Here is a 10,011-nt window from a genome sequence, read left to right as displayed (position 1 = left end):
ATTATCAAACAAGGAATACTATCTACTCTAATATAAACTGGTCGATCAAGATATAGATGTTTGCGCAAAAGATTCTTACCTCCAGTTTTGCTGCCACAGCTATTCTTACAGTTTTTGCATCGGCATAAATCAGAACAACCAGCTTTGGCCTTCATTTGAAAAGAAAAAAAATATTAATAGAAAGTAATTTTGAATTTGGTATTGGATTTTTCAATAACATTTTTTTAAGTGAAAGATTCAACAAATTTGATGTAACAAAAATTTGATCAAAAGCTGAATATGCAAAATCACCTTATGGCATGGGCAGTACCCATTTGAACATTCTGACTTTATGCAGTTACAACCTATTCTTAATTTTCCATGATCGACCCTTTTGTCCTATAAAGAGCACATTGATGAAATTATGACGAGTCCTCAAAAAGAATTGATGGAGTAATGTGTAATAATCTCCTGGTAATATATATGAAAATGAATACTCACAAATGCTGAGGGATTTTTGCATAGGATGTTGTTCTTTTTCTCCCTGAGAATTGTCATTTCATACTCCAATTTGTTAAAACAATCCTGGCAGGTACAGTCTTGGCCACACAATTTTCCAGAAGCAAAGCATTCGCAATAACTGTAAAGACAACAAAAAAATCACATAGATTATAATAGACAATAATATTCCCATAATTATAATATATAATTGAAAAAATTTCGTGAAAAAAAAAAAGCTTATAAGAAGCCTTACCGCTGTAGACATTGGCTGTTCTTACAGCTGCATGGCTCGCTTGATGTCTTCTGCCTTTAGTTTGAAAAACAAATAAACAGTTGGTCATCCAAGAAATGAGTAAAATTAATGATTTAATAAATTCTAGATTATTCCTTTTTGATCTTTCCCTAAAGAATCAAATTTAATAATTTATTCTTCAAATGTTTTTTCATTTCAAACTATCCTTCACGGTAAAAATAATATTATTAGAGCAAATCAAATAAATGTTCATTGAGTTTTTTTTTTTAAAACAGGAATCACATAAATTTCACTTAATTAAACTGAACGGAAATAAGAGAATTTACTATGCTTAGAAATAGACCAGATGGAATAGTTATTAATTAAGAGAATGAATAAAAGAAACAAACCTCTTATTTTGGGGATACGGTAATTGGATGAAATGGTAATTATCATGATGTGGCCAAAACACTGCAGAGCAGTTGTGGTACTTGGGTAATCTTCAACTGGGCCCTGAAATTGAAATAAATTGTAACATATTAGCAATAATTTCATACCAATTAAAATATATGAAAATAGTTTTATCTTAAAAATTTCGAACACAGTACGTCAATTACGTTGACGTGATGACGTTGAATTGAATCTGATGCAGGTTTTGTTGAAGGCACATCTCCGCCAGTGCGCTCATTCATTGCAAACAAAACTTCAATAAATCTTCAACTGGGTCCTGAAATATTGAAATTAATTATAAATATATTAGCATTTCATCTCTCTATATGTATATATACTGCTACTACTCAACAAGCTAAGCATATTATTATTCATAATTGATATTAGGATAAAATTTTATTTTTATCATAATAATAATTTATTTTCTGAAAATGTCATACTTATTTTTTTAAAAAAACTTGTTGTGAATTAATGTTTAAAATTAAATATAATGATATGTGGGTTCACCTAGAAATTATGGAAAATTAAATAATTTTTGAGATTGATTCCTTTTGACGGAAAGATTAACTAAAATAATAACGATTTTTTCTTAACGGTTTTGAACACAGTCAATTATCGATCCAAAAGAAAGACACACAGTTAATTATGTTGGCACTACAATAAAAACAAACTTGTGATTACCGATGGAATTATTTGAGATGATGATGTTGAATTGAATCTGACAGAGTAGGGTTTGTTGAAGGCTCATCTCTGCCAGTAGAGCCACTCACATGAACTCCAAGAGATTGCAAGTCGGTAGGGGGTAATAATGATGGGACCCCTTCATTATCCATTCCAACAAAATTTCTTCAGTAGAATCTTCAACTGCCTCCTGAAATTAAAATTAATTATTATAATTAAATATGTTAACATGTGGTTGACCAAATAATGAAGAAAAGAATATACAACAACAACAAGCCTGGTCTCATTAAGTGAAATCGGCTATACGAATCACAAGACGCTATCGTGGTTCAATAAAATAAAAAAGTGTATGGAATTATTTCGTACAAAATCACAATAAACAAAATATTATATATGCAGCAACAACAATAAACCTGGTTGATCTCATCAGGCAGAGTCAGCTATATAGATTTAATGACATTATTGATTTATTTTGACATAAAATTTTAACCAAAATAGCATGAAAATAAGTCTATCTCAAAGATGGCAAGATAAATAATAATTTAGTTACCAGTGTAGCATGTTGATGTTGAAACGAATGAGATGTGGGGTTTGTTGTGGGCTGAGCTTCAGCGCCATTAAAGACACTTAGATGAAGATCCGCAGATTGAAAAACACTAAAATCAATTAAATCAGTAAAATCATCCATTATTGGTGATGTTGATGCTGCTGGGACACCTTCATCCATAGAACGCAAAACTTCTCTCCTGGAATCTTCAACCTCCTCCTAAAATGAAAATAAATTGTTATATATTAGCACTTCATCAAGAATTTATTTGGATCTTCACTGGGTCCTGAAATAATATGTTAGCATGTGGTTGACCAGATAATGAAGAAACTAATATACAACAACAACAAGCATGATCTCATTGAGTGAAGTCGGCTATACAGATCGCAAAACACACTATTGTGGTTTAATAAAATAAAAAAGCATATGGAATTATTTCGTGCAAAAATCACAATGAACAAAATATTATATATGCAAACACAATAATAAACCTAGTTGATGTCATCACTTAGAGTCGACTATATAGATTTAAGACGTCATTGATTTATTTTGACATAAAGTTTTAACCAAAATAGTATGAAAATAAGTCTATCTCAAAGATGGCAAGATCAATAATAATTAATTACCGGAGTGGCATGTTGATGTTGAGACGAATGAGATGTAGGGTTTGTTGTGGGCTGAGCTTCATCGCCATTAAAGACACTCAGATGAAGATCCGCAGACTGAAAATCACTAAAATCAATTAAATCAATCAGATCATCCATTATTGGTGATGTTGATGCTGCTGGCACACGATCATCCATAGAAGGCAAAACTTCTCTCTTGGAATCTTCAACTTCCTCCTAAAGTGAAAATAAATTGTTATATATTAGCACTTCACCGAGAATTTATAAATATATATATGTATATACAACCCACCCCAACGGCCACGCGTTTTAGTAAAATTTTCTTAGAATAAATATGATAGATATATGACTTGCTGACAAAGAAAAAAAAATACATGACTTAATTTTTTTGGTTGAAAATCTTTTATTTCTCCTCATGATTATTCAGAATTTATATTATGTTGTTATAAAAAATAGAGAATTTATATTATCTTTATATAACTTTTTAATGCGTTGAAAATTGAAACAATCAGATTATTGTATTAAACTAGAAAACATCAATAATATATAATTAAATTAGATTAGAGATTAATTTTATAAAAGAATACAGTTTTATCGATCTTTTTAAAGATTGCAAGAATTAATTACGTTGACCGGCGGAGACTTGCGACGTTGACTTGAATCCGATGATGCAGAACTTGCCGAACAGTCACTTGGATAATCTTTGAGTCCTAGAGATTCAAAATCAAAGCTTGGCGAAGGTGGCAAATTCATCTTTCGTCATAAAGAAAGTTTCAATGTAACGTCCATTGGTTCCTGAAATATTCAAAATATATATATAATATATATATATATTAAACCCGTGTGTACACAAACATATTAACGTCAAACTGAAATTCAGAATTTTATCCAAATATGACGGATGGCATTACTACAGAAACAGCTAGCCGTTGACTTCAAAAAGATATATTAATATTTCATTTATAATATTGCCATGTAACTATATTACAAGAAGAATTACAAAATGAATATAAACTAAGAGGTATATGTACTTACGTCATCTAAAATATTGCTGGAGGGATTTTCAGAACTCATTGTGGATCGTGTGCGCATGTGATATTGCTCTCTGGTTCGTATCAGCTGGGTTTTGATCAAAACGATGGATGATAGGGTTTGGTCAAAAAAACACAAAGGATGTGTGAAGAAATATATAAATAAGTTCGATTTTGGTCAAAATGAGGGATGATATTTAGGGTTTGGGTTGGAAAAAGGAGAGAGGATAATTTAATGATAGAAGAGAGCTTTATTGTTGAGAAGACTGTTATATCAAATCTGATATACCCGGGAAAGTGAATCTGATACACTGTGTATTAAGTGGACCATAATTCAAATGAAATAATCCTTTAGTCTTTATCTAAGACTTGCTTAACTAACTTAATTAAATTAAAAAATTAAATAAGTTAGTTAATCATAAGTAATATGACATCATTTTTCTAGAATGCACTTATTATATTTTTGGGATTTACACGCAAAGTTTACATAAATTTCAATTGTTTAACATAGTAATGGGATATTGCGCATTCTTCTCATTAATAATAATAATAATAATAATAATAATATATAATAATAATAATAATAATAATAATAATAATAGTCCATCTTTTCAAAATTGAATCACGTCTCAAAATCAATTGACATTAATTATGGAATTTTATTTTAAATACTTGTTAATTTTTCTCTAATATGCAAAAAATGTAAGAGAAAACATAAAATCAATAATAAATCAGATTATTCACATGATCAAAATATTGTAATTTATTATTATTGGATGACTATTTTTTAATATACACAAGTTTCAACTTGAGAGAATATGTGATGTTCAAAACATCAAACTCCTTCGGTTCTTAATATAAGACATAATTAACTAATTTGATTAGATTAAAGAAGTTAGGGAAGTTAGTTAATTATAACATGCTTTTTCTAAAACACCATAATCATCTTCCTTAATATCCTCCCTTTCTCTTTTACTTGATTATGGTTGAAAGAGTATGGATAGGACTAATTTAGAAAAAATTGATAAATATGAGAAATATGTCTTATATTTAGGATCAAAATTAACTTAACAATTATGTTCTATATTAAGGACTGGAGAATTAATATATCATTACATTAAAAGATGCGCAAGTGATTTTGTTTCATAAGACTGAATTAAAATGAGATGTAGAATTCGTTCCTTGGTTTCAATTATGCGAATGGATTAGAATATTTTGCATTCTTTTCACTATAGAATTATTTATTAATTTTTTTTGGTGATAGATAATTATTTATTTATTTTGACAAAAAGAATAATAACCCCGATCAAGATCAGATTTTATTTAAAACAATTATTATTTTCTATATTCAATAAAATATTTTTCCAACACGTACAAATAAAATAAATATTTCATTATGGTTTGCATTCATAGTAGTATTTTTTTCTCTCTCCCTGTTTTTATCAATTATCATTTTATTTTATGTTTAGCTGAATTATCATTTCCATACTGATTTTTCTTTTGATCATTAGCTTCTAGTTAAAATGAATTTATCAACGAGGGGCCGCAGTGCGTATGTCAATTGTTGGATAGATTTTGTTTGTGGTGTGTGTGGGTGTGGTGTTTGGGTCTATAAAAGATGGATGGCAACATTTGTTGACCATTTTCTCGAACAAGATATTAATTAACACTGCGTATAACTCCCATCTGATCCAAGTGATCGATAACTCCCATCAAATTTCAAATACTCATTGTTTTTAAAAATATAAATGATTAAATAATCACATAATTTGTTCATTTTTTAAAGCCTAAATATATATAAACCCAATAATTTCTTTGTCTCAGTAATTTTAAATTTACTTCTTTGACTGTCGTCTTATCAAAACTTCCTAGCATAATATTATATAAATATATTCTTCCAATCCAGTCATTTGAAAAGGAAAATAGTGAGATTAAAATATTTATATTCACTTTGCCAAATTCTCTAATCACACCAAGTCATATGCATTATTTTTTAATGTGAGTTTTTAATTAAATATTAATATTTTAAAAATAGAATAATGACCTTATGTGATTGAAAAATTCTCATAATAGATATAAAAAACCTAATGTAAGTACTGTCCATCAGAAAATTCTCCTCTGGGATGTGGTGGAAATGATTTCCTTACTTTTTGAGTCCTTTCAACCTCCTCCTTAGACAGACCTGATGCATAAAATTACTATACGTTTGATCCCAATAACTCCTATCCAAAAATAAAAATGTTTAAACAATAACATATTCGTTCATTTTCAAAGCCTTAAACATATAATTAAAAGATTATGCATCACATAAATCCAATACTTTCTTTGCCTAACAAAAATATCAAACGCGTTTTTATCTTCATCTATTTATGACTCTATAAATAAATTGCTTTGGCCAAAAATAACCCTAAATAAATTAAATATCCTGGACAAAAAGCTTACCAGCAAATCTCCTATTTCGAAATTGTTTTGAGGCAGAGGAGGAGGAGGAGGAGGTGGTGGTGCAGGTTCAGAAACCGGACAAAAACTGGCACTGATGGCTCCTGTTCTTCAACAGGTAATTCATCGTCTTCCACAGCTGAAGCTTCTTCTGGTCTGTATGTCAACTGAAGCCGTTGATAAAGAACAAGATATCAGTTGTCCCCAAAAAAAAAAAAAGGAAGAAAAGAAGATTTATAATTTTCAAGCAATGGTTTCAGGAAACTATGCACTGATGGCAACAATCCATGCGTCCATGATAATTACATTCCTTAAAATTAATTATGCGCTAACCATTGGTTCATTTGGAACTGTAACCACTCGTGTTGCCTCCCTAATATACTCTTCCATGGTTGCAGGAAAGGATTGTGGAGGCTGCAAAAGGCCAGCGTTGGAAACACATTGGGAATGATAATAAGGTTAAGCAGAGAGAGCATGTCAAATCAAACGTGAAACCACTGCAGATACGAAGTACCTCTCTTAAGACAGGAAACTGAAAATTTCGAGCAAGTTCTAATCCTTTGCAGACTTCATAGAAATCCGAGAGACTGGAAGCCTATAACAACTTAGCACGTTTGTTAGAAAGACGTGTATGGATATGAATTATGCTCATATTCATGGATACAAGCAGAAACTCACAAATTCTATATACTATCAAACTTGAGTCAAATTTTTACACGGAAACCAGTCTATCCATTATTAACAAAAGCAAGCAAATTAAACTTCAATGATTAAATATTTCACGTTACGTAATGGATTGCATTTTGTGGATTGACATGAAACGCCCCCTAAGCCGCGCTAGCAAAGATATTGATTGGCGGGGTTCATCAACCTCTGAGGCTGATAAAGTGCGTGAGCACCAAATGCATTCCCCTCCGGTTGAGCTGTGGCGGCCATTGGGACGGTCCTCCGTGGTGTACGGATGTAGCTTGATGGAGCAAATGGATTTGCTTGCTGCTGAACCGTGGCGGCCGGCGATGGACGGATAATGTTGGTTGACGGAGCAAATGGATTCGCTTGCTGTTGAACCATGGCGGCCGGCGATGGAGGGATAATGTTGCTTGCTGGAGCAAATGAATTCCCTTGCTGCTGAACACCCGCTGGCCGGCAACGGGCCGAAAACGTTGCTTGCTGGAGCAAATGGATTTGCTTGCTGTTGAGCCATGGCGGCCGGCGGGGGCGGTGGACGGATAATGTTGTTTGACAGAGCAAATGGATTCTCTTGCTGTTGAGCCACGGCGGCGGGCGGTGCTGGACGGATAATGTTGTTTGATGGTGCAAATAGGTGTTGTACTTGAAACGGATTCGGCGGGCAGGTGCTCCATGCAGTAGCCGCTGATGATTCGCAGATCTAAACGGCATTAAGTTGTTATGAGCGAGCGTGTCCAATAATCCACCACCCTAACATTCATGCACACCAAAACATAGTCAAGCTGTTGAACCTAAAGGGAATGTATTAATCCAACAAATTCTCTAATATTATCAAGTAAAAATAGAATTATTAATTGAGCTTAATTATATGTAAACCATCAAGTAATACGCTACTTAAAGTTTAGACCTATGATGATATAATGTCAGTTGAAAGCTGGTGTGCTATGATGATGGCGGAAATTAAAACAATGTGCAGAATGATTTTCAATTAGCTAATTATCTGGCTTGGATGTGCTCTGGTTAATCATATGGAAGGAGAGGATCAATGCCAAGGTTTTTGAGCATAGAGAGAACCTAATGTAAGCTAAGGAAAGAAGTTGCAGCAGCAGGCGGTGTTAAGAGAATTGTGGAAAGCTAATATACAGCTGGTCAGTTGAGAAAGAGGATACTGATAATATTGGCATGTACAAGGGATGGAATGTTGAAGATAAACTGTGATGGATCCTATGATTAAGGAGAATGGGAATTAGCGGGAAGGGAAAAGCAGCTTTCTTTGCTGAAGGAAGCCAACATTCCAACATTCTAAATGGTGTTGGAAGAAGAAGAGAGCGGATTGTGCAGATGCAAATTTTTTGTCCTTTTACTTGATGCAAGTTATAAGAAGAATCTGAATTATTTGAGCTTATAAATGTAAACTTAAAGTTTAGGCCAAATTAAAGTTGATATAACAATATGGCCTCCAAATTGGAGGACACATGCACGAAAGACTTACCAATTGCCTGTTATTGACAGAAGAAATAATATTGTTCCTTGGAGTGTTGAGAAGGGTCAGCTCCCTTTGAGCAGCAGTACTGAAATTAAAACCTGATGATGCAGTTTTTCCTATACCCGCAAAAACACATCCATTACTTATTAGTTGACCTTGAAACTTGCCTACTGTCAATTCTCTAACACTTCTCATATAATCTATTTCAAATTATCAAACAAGGATAAGATAAACTGGTCAAGATATAGATGTTTGCTCCAAAGTTCTTACCTCCGGTTTTGCTGCCACAGCTATTCTTACAGTTTTTGCATCGGCAAAATCAGAACAACCAACTTTGGCCTTCATTTGAAAAGACAAAAAATATTAATAGAAAGTAATTGTGAATTTGGTATTGAAGTTTTCAATAACATTTTTGCAAGTTAAAGATTCAATAAATTTGATGTAACAATAGTCTGATCAAAAGCTCAATATGCTAAATTACCTTATGGCAAGGGCAGTACCCATTTGAACATTCTGACTTTATGCAGTTGCAGCCTTCCTTAATTTTCCATGATCGACCCTTTTCTCCTATAAAGAGCACATCAATGAAATTATAACGAGTCCACAAAAAGAATTGATGGAGTAATGTGTAATAATCTGATCTGTAAGTAATATATATGAAAATGAATACTCACAAATGCTGAGGGATTTTTGCATAGGATGTTGTTCTTTTTCTCTTTGAGAATTGTCATTTCATGCCAATTTGTTATAACAATCTTGGCAGTACAGTCTTGGCCACACAATTTCCAGAAGCAAAACATTCGCAATAACTGTAAAGACAAACCAAAAAAGAAAAATCACACAGATTAATAATAAACAAGTAATATATACCATACTTATAATATATAATTGAAAGTTTTGGCCAAAAAAAAACATGCTTATAAAGAAGGCTTACCGCTGTAGACATTGGCTGTTCTTACAGTTGCATGGCTCGCTTGATGTCTTCTGCTTTAGTTTGAAAACAAACAATCAGTTGTTCATCCAAGAAATGAGTAAAATTAATGATTTGATAAATTCCAGATTATTCCTTCTTTTGATCTTGCCCTAAAAGAATAAATTTAATAATTTATCCTTCAAATCTTTTTTTCATTTCAAACAAGATGAAAATAATCTTATTAGAGCAAATCAAATAAATGTTCCTTGAGGTTTTTTTTTTTTTTACAACCGGAATCACATAAATTTCGCTTAATTAAACTGGAGAATTTGCTGTGCTTAGGAATGAACCATGGAATAGTTGTTAATTAAGAGAATGAATAAAAGAAACAAACCTCTTATTTTGGGGATACGGTAATTGGATGAAATGGTAATTA

The sequence above is a fragment of the Neltuma alba genome, unplaced genomic scaffold (genome assembly GCF_004799145.2).
Source record: "Neltuma alba isolate B1F8T4 unplaced genomic scaffold, ASM479914v2 tig00011781_pilon, whole genome shotgun sequence".
NCBI lineage: Eukaryota > Viridiplantae > Streptophyta > Magnoliopsida > Fabales > Fabaceae > Neltuma > Neltuma alba.
The sequence above is the reverse complement of the archived record's forward strand: the minus strand, read 5'-3'. Positions refer to the sequence as shown.